This window comes from Hemiscyllium ocellatum, chromosome 7 (genome assembly GCF_020745735.1).
Source record: "Hemiscyllium ocellatum isolate sHemOce1 chromosome 7, sHemOce1.pat.X.cur, whole genome shotgun sequence".
Taxonomy (NCBI): domain Eukaryota; kingdom Metazoa; phylum Chordata; class Chondrichthyes; order Orectolobiformes; family Hemiscylliidae; genus Hemiscyllium; species Hemiscyllium ocellatum.
In genome coordinates this window covers 50,755,761-50,775,600 of record NC_083407.1, presented here as the reverse complement: position 1 = coordinate 50,775,600, position 19,840 = coordinate 50,755,761, and the positions used below count along the sequence as shown (strand labels likewise).

The window sequence follows — 19,840 nt, the reverse complement described above, 5'->3', positions numbered from 1 at the left end:
TTAATATCAACCTTGCTTCCTTTAACTGGAGCTCTTTATTGGTACAATATTAATGTCATTTTATTTTTGTTTCAGAAAGTGAGGAAGTTTTGGAGACAAATAAATTATGTGCTTTTAAGTCCTATTCAATTCCGAGAAAATTCTCAATATATAAATTCTATGTTTAGTTGCTGCTTTGTTCAAAGTATTATAAATCAATCCAATATCTCCAAGCTCTGATTAATTGTAGTATAGAATCTTCAGACCTGAGCCAGGCTCAGGGTACATTTGTCCAGCAGTATAATTACCTGCATCAGAGGCAACAGCATCACCGGAAGCAACATGAAGTCTCCACGGCAGCAGCTGCATGTGATGTCCATTGTTACTTACAGTTGAGGTGGTTTTCTATTGGTTTAAAAAAAAAATTAGGATGGGAGCTTTTACGAAATCCTGAATTATACTCTGCTGTGTAAAATGTGTCATCTAGTACAGTCCTTGCACTGTCTCAATAAGTTTCCCGAAGTGGTACAGTCAGGGAGATGTTTCCTTTTCACTTGTCAGTGATCCTAAATTGTTATGGCTAAGTTGGGGATGGGAGGATGACCATAACATAGCTGGAAGTATCATTTTTTTAAGAATGATTCCCCTTCTTCATTTGGAACTTCACAGTTTTAAGATACAGAATGGCTTAGCAGATGCACAGTAGTTTTATAACAATATAATTTCAATTCACATTTACAAATCCTAGAAGCTGTTGCCCATCTAGGTTCTAAATTTACATTGCAAGGCTGAAGACATGGGGACAAATGTTTAAGTGGCTGCTGAAGTGGGATCATCGATGACCGGCTTGCAAATGTTCTCCACGTCTGTGTCATTTTAAAAATGGATTTTTGTGGGAAGGAGAATGGGGAGTGATATTTATCCACCATAAGTACTGGAGTAGCCAAATAAAGGCACAGCACAAACACCTGAGGTTGCCCATTCCTCTCCCCTTCCCCTTTTGAAGTTGGATATTTCAGACAATGAATAAAGACAGACTGAAGTCAGGTGCTTCAGATCACATTTTTCACCATCCCAGTCCCTACAGTTGACCACAGAGGCAGTAAGAGATTTTCTCTCCAACCTAGTGGTCTGCAGCTATGGATGCAGTTTCTGTATCACATGTTCATTCTTCAGAAGCCCCCTCCATCACTGCCATCCTACCTGCATCAGTAGCTCCCACTTCTCGCTCGAGAGCTGCTGATCTGTAATTGCTGGAAGATATCCACTTGACCTTTCAGCCTTGGGAGCTCCTCACCATCTTTAGATAGAAGCCATGCAAGCATCCTAGACACTGATTGAACAATTGATTTTAAAAAAAGAAATTTCTCTGCTCAGAAAGACACCATTGAAACTGAAGTCTCATTCCTGCAAGTAGCAAATTGTTCTTGGAGGTTTTATGTTCTTATTTTCCTATGCTGTCTCTTGCTCTTAATTAAATGTTTCTCTCCCCTTTATTTTTCTTTATGTACTTGATTCTAATTTACTCCTCCCCAATCCTTAAACTTCATTGATTTAAGGAGATAAATGTTGGTTTGGTTTTTTTCATAAGGGTCCCAAATGTCTCATTGACTTGTCCTACCTTATCAGCTCGCACTTGTAGCAATTGATACATTTTTTTTTACCATGAAAAATGAGGGAAGACCCTTGATTACAGGACAGCTGTGAGATGCTCTGTCACAGTGCACCATAAAATATATTAGTATGATACATTTGTGTGCAGTAATGCTGGTGATAATAACTGGGTCATTAGAAAATTAAATCTAATGATCTGACCTTGAGGGCTGGTGTCCGATTCAGCTCGTTGCTTTTGGATATATGTATGTCCTTCAATTGCCTGAGGTCACAGACCCATCTATCTACTCAAATGATAAGGAAGATGGTCTAATGCTTCTATTTTAATAAAAAATGAGGTCTGCAGATGCTGGAGATCACAGCTGCAAATGTGTTGCTGGTCAAAGCACAGCAGGTTAGGCAGCATCTCAGGAATAGAGAATTCGACGTTTCGAGCATAAGCCCTTCATCAGGAGGTCTATTTTAATAAACATGTTTCAAGACGAGCTAAAGGACAGGTTTTATAAATGGGTTCTTGGTATGTGAGATAGAGGAAAGATATGACTGTAACAGTGTTCAGATTACACAATGGGAGAAGTCCATTTACTCCCTTGAGCTTATTATACCATTCGACATAGTCATGACCAGATTGTAACCTCGTGCCATGTGTCTACTCTATTCCTTTGTTTTATGTTTTATAAATTTTAGCAAGTGAAAAAGAATGCTGACTATTGGGGGTCAGAAATAAAGAAAGAGGAAGCATGGACGTATCAATATTTGAAGCATATGAAAGCCAAATACATAACTTACCTGTATTTTATTAATAATAGGTCAATGTGAATTATGCTGTCCCATGAGATAGATACCTAAGCCTCATTCATATGGGACAGTGCTAAAGACATAAATGGCTGTATTTTGCTGATTTTTGGCAGTTGCTTCAAGTGAGATTTATGTTGTTCAAACCACCTTGGCTCATGTTGACATTTCTCACACAATCTTCCATTCTTATTCTCATCAATTATGCAACTGGCCTGTTTGGCACCAATCTCGCAGAATCGTGGTCGAGGCAAAAATGTGCACTACTGCTGGGACTGAGCAATGTTTATGAAACTCGTTAAATTAAAATTGCAGTTCCATTGCACTTCACACACTACAAGCCAAGGATTTCCTTTTGCACTCTAGTGGAGGGGTTGGTGGAAGGGAGGGCACTGCTTTATTCCTGTTGACCAGCAAAGAAGGCTACACCACAATACCCAGCTGTCCTGGGTAACACCCTGGGTAAAATGCAATGCACTGCAGTCAGGCAGAACATCAGTGATCTTCTGCATTCTGCAAGTGTAAGTGCCATCATCCTCCTTCTGCTATAGCACACTCATTCACTCAAGGCCACTACTCACCCTCATTCTGTCACTGCACACTCCCCAAGTCTCCTAAAGTAGAATTATTTCATTCATCTTGTCCACTTCCCATTGTCCTTAACTACGACTCATTCCTATCTTGTGTGCTGCTGACTCGATCACTGGGAACACCGTATCACCACTACTCCTGCATAATTGTTCTTCCATCCACTGTCGTCATGCTCTGTCCCTCTTATTGTCTCATGACAGGAAATAATAGCCTACTGCCTGGACTGATGACTCCACAGTACCCCGACTGTAATCCTCGGACTGATTGAAGTTTAATTTGTAAGACTGACCATGGGTTTAACCCCCCCCCCCCACCCCGGCCAATGAAATTATACTGGCTGTGACATTGTCCCCTGACTAACAATATTCCCTCTCAATAAGCATTGCTTCCCTTTGACGTTCAGCCGTGGCCCTGCTTCAAGCATGTATTTACCACGTAAGCTGCTGGCAGTGTGAAATTGTGCCATACAGTAACATGTCCACCTCCTTGATTGTTCAGAACTCTGAACTGTAATATGCCTTTTAATGCAGAGAAAGGGGTACGGCTATGTAAGCCACAGAGGCAGAGATTCCAAGTAAGTACAAAATGAGTGAGCGCTAAATAGTGAAGATGAGAGCAAAGGATGCATTCTGTCGATGTGAGATGTGTGTTTGTTCCTGCACATGAAGTGACCTGGCAGAAATGTGTATGCTGTAGGTGTCCTTGAGCTCTAAAGAGAAAGGCTGAAGGTCTGATGGGTCTGTGAGTCAAGGTGAAAGCAAATGTTATGGTGACGATGGTGCTTTGCTGTTGCCAACCTGCTCGGATAAAAGTTAGAGGATGGTATCGGTGGGCCATGAAGGGATAAAAACAAAGTCCTGGAGAGACCCAAGTCTGATAGCATCTGTGAAGAGAGAAGCAGAGTTAAGAAGAGTCACACTCTTCATCCAGCTGTCTTCACCACAACATCCTGCATGTCCAAAAAAGGTGAAATACTGCAGATGCTTGAAATCTGAAAGTTAAAGACAAACTGCTGCGCTGCTGAGTTAAGAAAAGTCACGCTCAACTTGAAACAATAACCATGTTTCTCTCTCCACATATGTAGCCCAGCAGTTTGCTTTTACTTTCAGATTTTGAGCGTCTGCAGTATTTTGTCTTTTTTGGACATGCAGGGATGTTATGGTGAAGACAGCTGGATAAAGAAAACAAAATCAATTGGCGTTTACTAGTTTCTTGGCAAAGGAAGAGAATTGGGAACTGCAGAGAAATGAGTCCTGTTTACCTTAATAATAGGATGCAAATGCATGAAACAAAGCAGTTGTCGTTTTTTAGTAAATTCTGACCTCTGCCTTTTGAATCCTAGAGGATATGTTGAAATATTTTTTCTTGCCGTCAAGAATCTGGCTGTTTTATTCTTGCTGAATTTTCCTAACTTTCTTGCCACAATGCACAAGGGAGAAGAAAATTCTGCTCAGATGGGAGAACATGAAGTGAAGGGCAGTCCAGCAGCTTTTCTCCTCACTCTAAACAGGTTTATTTTTATGTAGATCAGGAAAACGTTAAATGTGCATTTTCCAACTTTTAAAAAATTTGTTCACTGAATTCGGCTATCTTTTGCCAGCATTTATTGCCCATCCCTAACTGTCCAGAAAATAGTTAAGAGTCAACCACAGTAGTGTGAGCCTGGATTCATATGTAGGCCAGATTGGGAAAGGATGGCAGATTTCCTTCCCAAAAGGACGTTAGTGAACCAGATAGTATTTTATAAGAATGGACAATGGTTGCCTGTAGGCTAGTTTTTAATTTATTGAACTTGAGGTTTCACTATCTACTGTGGTTCAAACCAGTATCCCCATGACCATAGCTTGTGTTCTGGATTGCTAGTCCAGAGACATTACTGGACATTGTGAAGAAAATTATTTGTAATATAAGTATAATTATGGACATTATGTAGGACTTTAGATACTGGATTATGTCTATGTTCCCTAGTAGAAGAATTCCCCCAGTTTCTATGCTGTTTCACTTGAGAACTCCACTTAGTTTTGACTTTGTATGCAAATTGTGGTAGATTACTTATAAAATACTTATGTCTTGTGGCTCTATCAACTCATTCAATCAATTGATATTTTGGTAGTCATTTTGAAAAAAAGTAGTGAAATAGTTATGTGAGAGCCTTGATAAAGTTCGGCAGTGCTGTTTTAAAGAAACAACTCAATTGTGTTAAATAACGTAAATTTTTTAACATGAATATTGGTCTGTTGCTTTATTGAATTTTTCTTATTTGTGGTTCTATGTGCTCACCAACTACTGCTGAAAAATATTGCGAACTATTAAGTATTTTTCATCATTCAAAGTAGTGAGAGAAAAAGATTCTAAGTCACTTGTATTTGTGTTCAAGTCATCTGTAGCTGATCACAAGACCATGCATTCCACATTATTCTTAAAATAAACATTTTTCATGAAATGAGTTGGAAATTCTATGAATTTTAGATTTTTTAGTTTTTCTATGCCCATGTCTGTTTCATGAAGTAATGTGAACTCATTTGTTGATTGAAATGACAAAATTGACGGTAATGTGCCAAACTGGCTACAAGAGGAGGTTAAAGGCTTGGGATTCCTGTTTCCTCTTTCCCTGTCCAAATACATAGCACAAGTCAAGAGTGAAATAGGAGCAAGAAATGCTGGATGACTTAAGCATGGTTGGCATCATCCGTAGAAGAATAAAGAGTTAACATTCTTCTGACTTTCTCCAGCAGTTTCTAATTTTATATTGGATTGTGAGCATCTTCAGTGCTTTGCTTTGATTTACCTAGGAGTGTGGTGAAATACTTGACTGGTTATAGTTCCAACAAAAGTTCAAGAAGCTCAACATTATACAGAACAACTTTACTGAAAGTGGAGGATGGGATAGTTACTCCCTTCACCATTGGTACACAGCAACATTTATGTATACCATCTACAAGGTACGCTGCAGTAACTAACAAAGTATCTTCAGACAGTGTACACCAAACTTGTGACCTCTACCATATAGAAGGACAGGAGTGGGCAGATACTTGGGAGCAACATCACCTTCAAGTTTTCCTCCAAGGCACAGGCCATTCAAATTTGGAAGTATTTTGCTGTTCCTTCATTTTTTGCAACGTGAAATTCTTGGAGCTCCCTAGCAGCATTGTGGGTGTCCCTCAACGCTAAGAACTTTAATAAGGCAGTTCGCTATCACATTATCCATGACCGTTAGGGATGGGTGTTAAATGTTGGCCTAGCCAGCAATGCCCACATTCTATGCACAACTTTTTTAAATTCCAAAAATGTGTAGTGCGACTCTGTATATAAACCAAATTTACATTAATTTCCTTAAATCTATCTCTGAAAGATCAAGTAACTACTCCACAGCAGAAAGATGGAATATTTAACACCACTTTCTGAGCCTAATTTTATATCGTGCTCATCTGTTTCATATGTTTTCATTTGGATTTAGTTGTTCATGTACAATGGAAAATTTTAATATAGATTGCAGGATAACCTGTTGCAAATGTACATGTGCATAGATCTATTGTTTCAGGATAAACCAGCAAGTGAAACTAATAAATAATTATGGAAAAGTGGGCAGCAATTTATTGGAAGCTAGACTAGGCATGCCTCAGGAAACTTCTTCAAATTGAACTCTGTCGCATAAAAGTTTGTGAAGGCAGTTTTATTTAGCAACAGAATTGTTTCTAAATATGCTTTTGTGTCATTGCTCTCATTCCTAACAATTCAATACTCCTTTTCTGTATTTCCAGTTCCATATAGAATTGATCATGGTTATTTCTACCTTTTAGCTCCTGATTAGTGTGATAAAATGTTACAAAGGTAGTGAAAAGATGAGCAACAGTCATTCCTTCATTAATCACCTGTGAGTATTGAAATTGGTTTGTCTCAGATATTGTAAAAATTAGGTGGTCTTGGACAGTAAAAGTAACATTTGAGAACTCATGGGTTTCTTTACGGTAGACAATATCTGTTGAACAGCCTCTGCTTCCCCAAATCATTTTCCCACCTCAACAAATGTCCCTCCAATTTGCCTCATTCTACCCTTGAATCTTCTTTCTCTCTTCCAATTCTTCATACTCTTACAAATGTACATGTGCATAGATCTACTTATTTCTCTCTTGATGTCATTTCCAGTAAACTAGTGAGCTTTGAATTCTGACACCATACCTGTGAATATTTTAAATTGTGCATTGTCTCTTCCGATATAGTTCTCTTCAATTTTAAAACTACTCTCTCTTTTATTTTCACGATTCACCCTTGACCCCTCCATTCCTCCAAACATTCCCTGACTAGCCCAACTTGATAAACCAGTGATTGCCATATTTAAACAATTAACCCAGAGGTCTGACTTTAAAACTCTTTCTTTTTGACAAGTTTTTGAATCTGAATCAAATAAATCTAGTTATTTATGGATTGACACCTGAAAAAAGAAAGGAAAGCTACCTGATTTGAGTACATTTTTATTAGCGTTTCAAGAAATAAAACCTATCTGCAGTTATACTCTTACTAAACTCTCCTACAGCTCCTTTTGCAAACTCCAGTCAGGTTTCTGGCCCTTTCAAAACATTGAAATGGCCCTAATCAGTGATGCAAATATTATTTTGTGTGACTGTGAGCATGGTGGTTATCTTCCTCAACCTCTTTGCAGCCTCAATGCAATTGTTCAGCCCATCCTTCAAAAACTCTTTTTAAATTCCCCTGTTTGGTACTTTGAAGTTTGTCTGTAATGGTGTAGACAGAACATATGTATCAGCATTCCGTGAGGATATAAATCCTTAACTTCTCCCATCACTTTCTCAGTTTTATGCTGCTCCTTTGGAATATCATCAAGATACATAGGATCAGTGTCCACATGCATGCTGAGAGCATTCAGCCATACCACTACACTGCTTCTGGATTGTTCGATTAGAGTCATAGAGGTGTACAGCACGGAAACAGACCCTTTGGTCCCACCTGTCCATGCCGACCAGATATCCCAACCCAATCTAGTCCCACCTGCCAGCACCTTGTCCATATCCCTCCAAACCCTTCCTATTCATGTACCTATCCAGATGTCTTTTAAATGTTGCAATTGTACCAGCCTCCACCGCTTCCTCTGGCAGCTCATTCCATTGACGTACCGCCTTCTGCATGAAAATGTTTCCCCTTGGGTCTCTCTTATATCTTTCCCCTCTCACCCTAAACCTATGTCCTCTAGTTCTGGACTCCCCACCCCAGGGAAAAGACTTTGTCTATTTACCCTATCCATTCCCCTCATGATTTTATAAACCTCTATAAGGTCACCCCTCAGCCTCCGACGCTGTAGGGAAAACTGCCCCAGCCTATTCACCCTCTGCCGATTGTTCAAATCCTCCAACCCTGGCAACATTCATGTCAATCTTTTATGAACCCTTTCAAGTTTCACAACATCTTTCCGATAGGAAGGAGACCAGAATTGGAAGCAATCTTCCAACAGTGGCCTAACCAATGTCCCATACCACACCCATTCACCTATTGTACTCTTTGCTACCTTCTCCCCAGCCCCACACCCCCATTTATCTCTGCACTCTAGAGGATTCCTGCCTCTATTCCTGATGAAGTGCTTTTGCCCGAAACGTCGATTTTTTTTTCCCTGCTTCCTCGGATGCTGCCTGACCTCCTGTGCTTTTCCAGCACCACTCTGATCTAAACTCTGATTTCCAGCATCTGCAGTCCTCACTTTTGCCTGACCAATGTCCTGTACAGCTGCAACATGACCTCCCAACTCCTGTACATAATACTGACCAATAAAGGAAAGCATACCAAATGTCTTCACTATCCTACCTACCTGCGACTCGATTTTCAAGGAACTATGAACCTGCACGCCAAGGTCTCTTTGTTCAGCAACACTGCTTGTCTATTTTGGCATTGTGGATGATCAGTTGTTTTCCCCACCTAAACAGTGGTAAGTGAAGCCAACAGTTTGAATGTTCTGCATCCTTGTGCAGCGTGGGCAACGGTGAAAAGTTAGTATGGTAAACATGGTAAAATCAGATTCTCGATGGGAAGAGAAAAGTTCCTGATTTTCCCCTTGGGGTTTAAAGGCAGAACCGAGTCTTGATAAAACCTTTATTTCCATGTATTTGCATCTCATTTCTGTAATTCTTTAATTTTCCCATTCCCGCCAACAAAGTAGATGGTGCCAGTTCTCTGATATGAAAGTCAGTGCCAGTAGCTCACTGCATACTTCTGCAAGCCTTTTTTTTCAACTCTGCCTTCGCAATAGTGTTTGTGTATGCTCCAGGACACAGTGTTGCATTCTTCATCAAAGTTAAGTGGTCATCACCAAACCAGTAACGTTATTACATTGTTGTAGCAGCTTTCTGACCCACTCTAACACCACATCATTCTTTCAGGACTTTACAACTCAGGAACACTTTGAGACTTGAATGTTTCTACCAGATCACTTTCCTTGCAGAGGCACATGCTTATCTCATGAATCCTCTGGATTTAAGCTATCAATAATACTGCTCACAACTTTGCATATACCTGGAGGTTCACAGTCTCTGTGGTGAGCTTTTTTTAAACTGTAGAGGGAGAGATGGGCAGCTTGTCACAGTTCAGAGCACTGAATAGACAATGAGGTGGGCGTGTTGCTGACTGGCACCATTCCATATCCACGTCAAACGTAAAGCATGTGCCAGCAACATAGATTGGTTGAAGCACATGGAGTGTATTTGCAATCAGTCATGCCTTAAAGTGAAAAAGGGTTTCAGAAGGTCAAATGAAAGTCAACGAAGGCAATTTTATAAATTTTACTTTGCATCAAAACTGTTTCTAAATATGTCTCCGTCAGACTTGTCAATGGGATCATCTGATTCTAGTTGAGCTGATGGGCTGGTTTTTCCTGCCATGGGATAACAAGAGGGATTTAGCACAATGAAGGAGTAGCTATTGATGATCCATGGCAGGAAATGTGATAAAGTATTCCTACTGAATGAGTAAGAAGCAAAGAGCTGAAAAGTAATTTGGAAAGTTGGGTTGGATGAGAGCCATTGAGTTATCAAGATGCATGGAAGAATGAGAGTTGTAGTCCATGAGCCCCTGGTGAAATGAATGTACAGGGACAGAGTCCGAGAGAGTGGTGGCCCTTTGAGTGTGAGGTAGCAGAATGAAGATGGTGGCACTTATTTTTGCGAAGTGCAGAAGGTCATTGACTTTTGCCTGCACTGCTGTGCATTGCATTTTACCCAAGACACTGCATTGATCTGGGGCACTATGTTGGTCCAGGATGGCTGAGTCTTGTGGTGTGACCTCCTTTGCCGATCAGGAATAAGCTCTGCCATCCTTTCCACCACATTATCCACCAGCATCTCCAGGTTCCTGTAGGTAAACTGAGAAGTTCATTTGCATTTCCTTCAGGATAACAGTGCAGGACCATAGTGTGAAGAGCGAGTCCTGGCATCAGCGTCTGACATAGCAGTGATCTTAAGTATGGTGCTAGTGGTGTGGTGGCCATAAGTGTGAACAGCAGCAAGTACCTTTGTCTCTCCAGCTCATGTAATACCATGATATGGGTGCAGGAGAGGCCTGTTGCATACAGCTGAAAAGCAGATAGCATGAGAAAAATCAACATGGACCAAGGCAAATGAGGTACTGTGAATCCAACTGAAGAAAATACTTTGCCAAAAATGGAAACATTCAGCCAATTGTTTTGCCATGCACTTCAAACTTTTTTTCTGTTGTGAATGTGTTCCTCTATTTCTTGCTCATTGACCAAGGCTGACTCAAACTGCTTGTAATCTGAGTTCCTGGAGCGAATATCTGTTCTCATATTTTCTCTCACAATAGATTGCCTGCTTCCTCATCCCACCATTACTTCCATCTATAACTCAACTCACTTGCTGCATGAATTTCTAACTTGTACTGCTTTCCTGCCTTTTGTCCCTTCCATTACCCATCATAAATTTCAGCTCTTTCCTGCTCTTCTCATATCCTGTGCCATATCCCACACCCTCATCCTATCCTTGCCCCTCCTTTTACTCCATCATTCACAGCCTTGCCTTCAACTGTCTAGACCCAATGTTCTAGCATTCCTTCCATAGATATTACACTACAGCAATGCTTCCTTACTCCAGAACGATCACACTTGTTCAGAAGTACTTCATTGGTTCTAAAGTGCTTTGAGATTTGCAATGGTCACGAAAAGGATTATAACAAGAGCAAGTCTGTCTCTTTTTTTTCAAATCCTCGTGTCTCAAAACAGGAGCAAAATACTGTTGATGCTGGAAGTACACAGCAAGCCTGTCAATCATAGAGAAGGAAACAGTTTGTATTAGAACTGGAAGAAAAATAGAGATGTAACAGATTTTAACTGCAGAACTAGGGAAAGTGGGAAGGGGTGGAAATTGCAAATGGGAAAGTTTGGGATGATCTGAAGGCAGGAGAGTTTACAAAAGAAATCATGTTGTGAGGCAAAAGGAGATTCTAATGGGCCAAGTAAAGAAGCAAAAATGCATCTATAGCAAGTGTAAGTGGGAAACAAATGCATTATCACTCAATTGCCATCCAAACAAAAAGGGGAGTCGAGTTTATGACCTGAAACTGTTGAATTTAAAGTTGAGTCTGGCAGGCTGCATTGTGCCTCATCTGAAGGTTTGGTCTATTCTTTGAGCTTCTGTTGAGATGTGTAAGAGATGGAGGACTGGAAAGTCTGAGTGGGCACGGTGTTGTGAATTAAAAAGACATCCAACTGGAAGCTGAGGGTCGAGCTAATAAGTTGATTGGATGTGTTCTACAAAGTGATAAATGACAAGCTAATGTATATGATCCATTATTGAGGAGACCATACAGTAAATACACCAAATAGTAAATACAGTGTATAAAACTGAAAAAAGTGCAAGCAAATACATGCAGCACTTCAGTTTAATTTAGGTGTATTTTAGAAAGACAAATCAGAGCAGGACTTAAATACTTAATGGTAAGGTCTTGGAGAGTGTTGCTGAACAAAGAGACCTTGGATTACAGGTTCATAGTTCCTTTAAGAATAGAATTGCAGGTAGACAGGATAGTGAAGAAGTGCTTGCATTTATCGGTCAGAGCATTGAGTATAGGAGTTGGGTTGTCATATCACAACTGTGCATGATATTGGCTAAGCCACTGTTTGAATACTGTGTACAATTCTAGGCTCCCTGCTGTCGGAAGAATTTTGTGAAACTTGAAAGGGTTCAGAAAAGATTTACAAAGATGTTGCCAGAGTTGGAGGATTTGAGCTTTGGGGAGAAGCTGAAGAGGCTGGGGCTACTTTCCCAAGAATGTCAGAGGCTGAGAGGTGACCTTATAGAGATTTATAAAATCATGAGGGGCAAGGATAGGATAAATAAACAGACAAGGTGTTTACTTCAGGGTGGAGCAGTCCAAAACTAAAGGGCATTGGTTTAAGGTGAGAAGGGAAAAATTTAAGAGACCAAGGGGCAACTTTTACACACAGAGGGTGATCTGTATATGAAATGAACTGCCAGAGGAAGTGTTGGAGGCTGGTACAATTGCAGCATTTAAAAGACATCTAGAGGGTATATGAATAGGAAGGGTTTAGAGGGATATGGACCAGGTGCTGGCAAATGGGACAAGATTAATTTAAGATATCTGATCAGCACAGATTAGTTGGACTGAAGGGTCTGGTTCTCTGCTCCACAACTCTGATTTTATGAAATCATTATTTCACCTGGAATGATGTGTGAAGCCTTAGACAAAGAACAAAGTGAAGGGAAAAGGTGATGCATCACCTGTGCTTGTAGGAATTTTCCAATCAACCAATTGAGGGATGTTATCTCGCACCTCCGGAGCAGGTAGGACTTGAACCTAAGCCTCCTGGCCCAGAGGTACCACTCTGCCACAAGAACCCTTTCATTAGTGCTTGCATGGAAAGGTACCCTGAGAAGTGAAGAGGGATGTTGGGGATTCTTGTGTTCTTGTGCATTAGAAACAGCACTTAAATGTTGATGCTGTAATTGTGTTTGCATTTTAGAAACTGCTCCTCCAATTGATCGATCACATTGAGCAAATATTTCACAGGTTGTGGACATTACAGGGTTGGTCAGCATTTATTACCCTTCCTGAATTGCCCTTGAGCCAAATGGCCTGCTCGAACATTTCAGAGGGCAGCTAAGAGTCAACCATATTGCTGGGCCTCTGGAGTCACAGGGGCCAGATCAGGTAGAGATGACCAATTGCTTTCCTTAAAGGCTGCTGATGAACCAGGTAGTAGTTTCTTTTAGAAAGAAATCAAAATTTTATTTTTGATTTTGCTTGAATTCAAATCCCACCACCTGTCATTGTGAGACTCAAGCTCATGACTCCAGGACATTAGTCAGGGATTCTAGATTACTAATTCAGTAAAATTACTACTATGTCACTGCCTCCCCTCAAGGGATTGAGGAATAGTGGAATAGTGGGGTATCATGAATAAAGTAGTCCCTTCTAATGTTGAAAGATAAGTGGGAGTAGGGGGAGGTGGGGGGAGAAGCTATGTGAATGGTGGTATACATGAGACATAATGGAGGATCAGTTGAATGTGAGGTTGATAGTTTAGGAGATGAGGACAAGGGAGACTGTACTTAAGTTTTGAGGGAGGAGTGAGAGTGATGTAAGTAAACCAATGGGAAATGGAATGGACACTGATGAGGGTCTTGTCAGCCGCAGTGGTGGGATTGGTAGAAGTGAGGTGAATCTTTGCTTGAGGGGAGAAAAAATATTTGCTCAATGTGATCGATTAATTGGAGGAGCAGTTTCTAAAATGCAAACACAATTACAGCATCAACATTTAAGTGCTGTTTCTAATGCACAAGAACGCAACCATCATGTTATAGAAAAACTGACTGTCTATCATCAAGATCAGATAGGATAGAGAAACAAGGAGCTGGAGTAATCCTTTTCGGAAGCAAGATGGAAATTAGTGAGCTTGCAACAAACAAATATTTGTCATCATTCCATTTTCTTTTTTCTTAAAAACAATTCTTTACACACCTCTTTGAACAAACTTTGGTCACCCTTCCTAAGATCTCCTGATATGTGCTGAGTTAGCTGAGCAGTGCTGAGATGACATTAACATGCTGCAATTGGATTCAGTGTCCTTGGGCTAGAGAAAGAAAAATCAGCCAGTGTTCCTGATTGCTACTCAAGGATCCGTGCTGCAAAAATGTGCATGTGAGGACAGGATTAGGTTTAGCTGTGGGGCCTTTGTGGTTGAATAGTTTGTGACATTTGCAGTTCATGCTAACACATCAAGAGTAACTGCTTGGGCAAAGCAGTGGATGTTATTGACATCTATAAAACTGTATCCCAGTCAGAGTTACAACTTCCTGAGATAACGAATAAACATTCTTTCAGGTTCATTATGTAATGGCTTCTTGAATTATAGCCCTGTTCTTATTCTCCTTGTTCCACAAACTCTGCTCTCCAATCATCTTATTCATTTCTTTAGTTTAATAGACGTAGATTCTACACTGCAGCATAACTTGCAGGGTTGTAGCATCAAAACATATTTTTTCTTTGATCTATGCTGCATGTCTCAAGGCAGCATGGGATACCAGTATGGTAACATGAGATCGTCGCACTGCTGTCTTTCTGAGTCTCTGATGGTGGATTTATTAGCAACACCTAGCATGAGCCGTGCCCACCAGAGTCACCACGAGCAAATGATTCTATCTGTCTGTGCAATAAATACACCAGCAATATGTCAGTAATTTTGTGATATTGGGACTGGCTTGTGTAAGCAGGCAATCCAATTATTTTATTTTTTTCATTTCTACGCTTGTTCCATCAGTTTAGCTGTTTTCTTTGCTTGCTGAATGTGCTCATTTGGATGTATTCAAAAGCTTACTGTACAAGAAGGCTACATATTTTTGGGCCGTCGAAACTCCTTTCAAACAATGCATAGATCAGAAATGCTTGTGCATTTGGACCTTGACCTCCAGTTGGAGAGTTTACATCTGATACAAAATCTCACCAAGTACAGTGAATTATAAATGTTGCTTTTTTTTGGCAAAGGAGTGCTCAAGGGTAGATGCAGGCTATTTCCTTGTTAAACTTGATGATCAGTAGTTTAGATATTTTATCATGCTCAATACACATTAGCTGAAATTATGCTTGAAGTGGACACAGTATTCCCAAGTAACTGAGTGAAAGATGTCAAACAAAATGCAATGCTCTATGGTTTTGATATTAATTATGCTGGATTGACCAAGAAGTTCAATTTAATTACTGCATAAGGAATATTGTCATTTCAACCTATATTGTGAGTCTATTTACAAGCCCACAATCTAAAAATCATCCTTCCCAACTGATGGGAAAATATGACTAGAATGTGACTGATATCTGCCCTGGTTAGGATAGATTGTGCTCATTTATCTGCATGCTGTAAATACTTGTTCAACAGCATAATTATCATTCTTGTTTACTTATAATACTTCCAAGATGGCGGTCAATTGAGGTGGTTACAAGACATTCATTAAGACACTCATTAAGCAACATTGTATTTTCTATTATGTACACAATTCTAGTAAGTGATGTTTTCAATGCTATCTTTAATGGCACTGTCATACATTTTAAATTATTCTCAGTATTATCTACACTTTTTTAATTAACAGTGCTAATTCACTAAGCCTATATTGAAGGTAAGAAAGCAAACCCAGGCAATGAAACTTCAGTTTCATGACAGTAATGTTTTGCAATCTGTGTTTGTTACATATCAGTTTAACATTCATAATCGTGGTGAAAATTGGCTGTTAAGAACTTGTTATTTTTTTAACATGATTTATTGAACATAGTTACTTAATAAGCATCTTTAGTATTGTAAATCGATGAAAGCAGTAATGAGTCTGATGAGAATGAATTTCAATTACTGTGCTCCCCTAGCATAAAATTCTTTTTTGATGTGGTGGAATCCAGCTACAAGGCATCACGAGAACAGCCACCTCTGTGTTTCCTTTCAGCTGTTTCATAATGAATAGTGAATTGTGCAAACGGCTGTCCAATTTACGTGGTGGGAAATTGGATGGACATACTGGAGGCACAGTCATGTTTGCTTAAAAACAGCAAAGAATACAGAGATTAATAGTACTAAATAAGGTCACCTTTGTGTTGTTTGCTCTCTGAGCCAGGGTAGTGAAAATATTACTTTGAGTTTGCAAGAAAAAAGCTTGTCAATCCTAGAAAATAATTCTAAATGTTGTTCACTCAAATACAGGAAATTCTTACAGCCCATCACAGTGAATGTTTTTTTAAAAAGAAGCTAACTTTGTGGCTAATTTTTGCATGCTTTTCTGGAGATTGGCATTTACAAAGCATAAAGAATGTGCTGTAAAATGTTGTAGGTTTTTATCATTGTGCAGAAAGCTCGACCACCAAGCGCCGTTAAATTATACAAAAGTGCATTCTTTGTGAGTCTTTTGAGGTGCTAATCAGTGGAATGTGAGCCGAGGCCCTCGAGCCAGTCAGAAACTATTTCATTATTTGGATGTTGTGTAATCAAAGTGTGCCAAAAATGGTGCTGTAGACTTTCAGCAGAGTTCTTCTCCATACTAAGAGCTGAAATGCGATTTTTGTTTTGTGTACTTGTGTGTTTGATATTCCTGGAAAAAAGGTAGCTTTTAAGAAACGAGAATAAATAGGCTGCTCACTGGAATGGTGCACACGAAGGTGACAGTATTTTATTTTGCATGCAAGATTCCATATTCAATATGGACCTCTAAAGCCTCCCCCCAAAAAAACTCAGTACCCACTCCCACCCACCAATAACTAGGGTTCCCTTTCCGACAACAAACCTCAGCTTTTCCTGCTGAAGAATGAACTTTGCTCCTCTTGTGCACATCGCAGCACAACATGCGTAGTTAGTTTCTGGATTCTTTTACATGAGCTGAGAGGCTGCTCTAATGCTGCCAGAAGCTCAGAAATCAATTCCAACAGTTGACTGTCTTGGGATGATTTGGGAGTATGCACGCGACAAGAATAGAGTCCGACACTAAATTAATAATCCACCAGTGCCTCCACCACAGACCACTTGGCTACCCCTTTGTTTGTTTAAATGTTTATAGTCTCACTGATGTGAAGGAGAGAATTTTGCACATGGGTAATACTTGTGTCCATAACTTGAAATGTTTGCAGTGAAGCTAGACTTACAAACAGTTATGCTTTGTCCATATCCACAGAGAATGGGTAGAGCCCGTCAGCTATGGTTCAAGCTATGGTTGAATAGTTTCAAGTCAGTCATTGTGCTTCGTTTAATTTTCTGTTTCCATTTCAGTTAGCATTTGATGTTGTGGGATTGCAACTGTACCTACTATAAACACACACTTACAGAGAAAGGCTTCTGTGATTGTCGGAGGTGCCTCTTTATGCAAATGAAAGGGAATAGAAATTAAGTAATTTACTCCAAGATGTAATGTAATCTGCAAATGCAAGGTGTGAAAGTGTGATTTAAAAGGAATGCTCTTCTGCCTGAATTTAAATTAGAATCTATTAGCGTAAGAATGCAAGTTCCGGTTACGTTATTCTTTATTTAAAATTGAGGTAGAGGTGGGCTGGCAAAGCTGTGGATCAGATTAATGCCAATGGCACAGGGTTTAAGCACCATTCTGGCTGAGAGAGATTTCAAGCCTGCCTCCTCACCCTATCAATTGTGGGAATCATGGCATTTTGTTGTGGCTTGGCAAATAATTGCCGACAACCTTCCTTCTAGCAGAAAGAAGAAAAGTGGGGTAATTTCACATTTAATTTTGATCAATTAGCAAACTCTCTTGAATGCTGCCTGCCTAACTTCTGTAGTTCCATTTTTAAGAATCAAGGCACACATCCAAGTGAGTATTTGCTGATGTGCTAAAGATTCAGATTTCAACTTAAAGGCGGCTGTTGGTCAGTGAAATGAAATAGCAATCATTTGGAGATGTAAACCATGAGAATCACCAAACAAATTTTGTCAGGCAACATGGCTAATAGTGAACTGTGACTGTTTCTAATTATTTAATTGCAGGTATTAATTACAGAGAAAGTGCTCGAGATGTTGACAAAATTGAAACTGAAGTTTATGTATTCTGTTTATGCATTTGTTTAAGGAGAGATTTTCCAATGGCTATGGTACATTAAAATTCAAGAAGTGTTGCCAACAAAATTATTTTCTAACAAAATCACTGACATTTTAAGCTGTTTTTTGTTACAAACTTGCTATGGTTTTAGTATTCTAGTTTCAAAATTAAAATTACTGTTTAGTATAAATATGCTACATTTAGAATATTAACTTATGTTTAAAATTGTAAATATTGAAACTTTTATTTTCAGTATTCTTCTTTCTTTGCAACTTTTAATGGATATGATTATTGTTTCAACCTTGCTTCCCTGAAATCCAGATCTTTTATTCCCTCCCTTCTGATCCTTGCTTTTTTTTTCAGCCAGAGAACATTTTCAATGTTTGCATTTTCATACATTTCTTCAGTGGCAAGTTGGAACCATGACAAAGGTGCCAGCTATATTGTGATTTTCTTTGAATTAAACCCTGTAAATTAACACAATTAGCAAAGCATCATCCTGTTAATTAGCTCCCGATGTCTAGTGCAATGGTTTGCTAATGCCGGAGAGGGTGTCAGATGGGAATCGACATGCTGTTCTGTTACCAGGCAAACAGTATGTTGCATTTGTTTAGTGGAGCAAGGCTACAGCAGCCGCATCTGATGCCTCATCCAGGCTGTGAACAGCTAAAGAGGGGGAGGAGATGAGGAAGGGGTGGGAGCTGTTTTAAAAAAAAGACAGTAATAATTCAGAGTGGAGCAGTGCCACAGATGCTTCAATTTAACTGGGCCTCCCCCTTATCACAGAATCTGTGCCAGAGGGTACTGGACTATTTGTGAAAAATCACTTTTTGTAATATGATCGAGATTAAGGAAGCCTGTTGATACAGCTGCACCAAAACACTAATGTGTACCATGCTCAGGTAAGACCTGGACAGAGTTAGCTGATGCTTCAGCTAGTCTCTCTCTCTCTCTCTCTCTGTCTGTATTTGAGGAGTTGGGGAAATGCAATATAACATGCCACAGATTGTCACAGATATAATGTAACTTTAAATATCTCTGCTCAGCTTGATAAATAATGTTTGAGTTTGTGTGAGAACGGCAGGATTAGGCTGCCCAGTGCCTTTTGTACCCTGAAGGCTGCTAAAGAAAGAGGACTGGCAGACAAGTGACGCTTGTTTTTTCAGAGCTTCGACAACAGGACTAAGAAGCAAAAGGGCCAGTTGTAATTCATGCCGAGTTGTAGGCTTTGTGTGATGAAAGCGATGGAGCGCTGCCTGGGAGATTGCTTTGCTGCACTCTGTGAAGCAGATTTGAAACTGTCTCAGACCACTCAGATGAGAGTTGGATTATAGAATGACCTGAAATGTCTGTGTCATATTGTTCTGCACAGGGTGCATTATACCGCACTAACTAGGTGTTCAGTATAAAATCAGAAAGGTATCCTAGAAGTGATATGTCAGCTGTGTCTCATATTTTATATTAAAAAGAAAACAGAAACTGTACTGAGAAGCAGCCAGTAAATGCAGTACCTCTGAAATCTGTTCAGTCATAGCGTCTGTTGTGGAATGGAGTAATTAGTGCTGGTTTTGCAAATTAAAAAGACAAATGTAATATTAGCCTTGTATTCCAATTTGCCACAATGATTTTACATTGTTTTTATATATTCAATGGTTATGATAGGCTAGATTTGGACGACACAGTAATCATTAGCTAATAATTCCTGTATACGGTAAATTTATCACAAAAAGGTTGTGCAAATGCAAACTAATTTAAAGCTAGATGCAATTTAAAAGTGACTAGTATCCAGGTTATTCATTCTCATGTAGGTA

General features: G+C 39.6%; 1 protein-coding gene across 3 annotated transcripts in view; it reads left to right on the top strand.

Moving 5' to 3' along the window:
- Positions 1-19,840, top strand: part of fign (fidgetin) — a 45,404-nt gene that overhangs the window by 22,778 nt on the left and 2,786 nt on the right. The window lies entirely within an intron of this gene.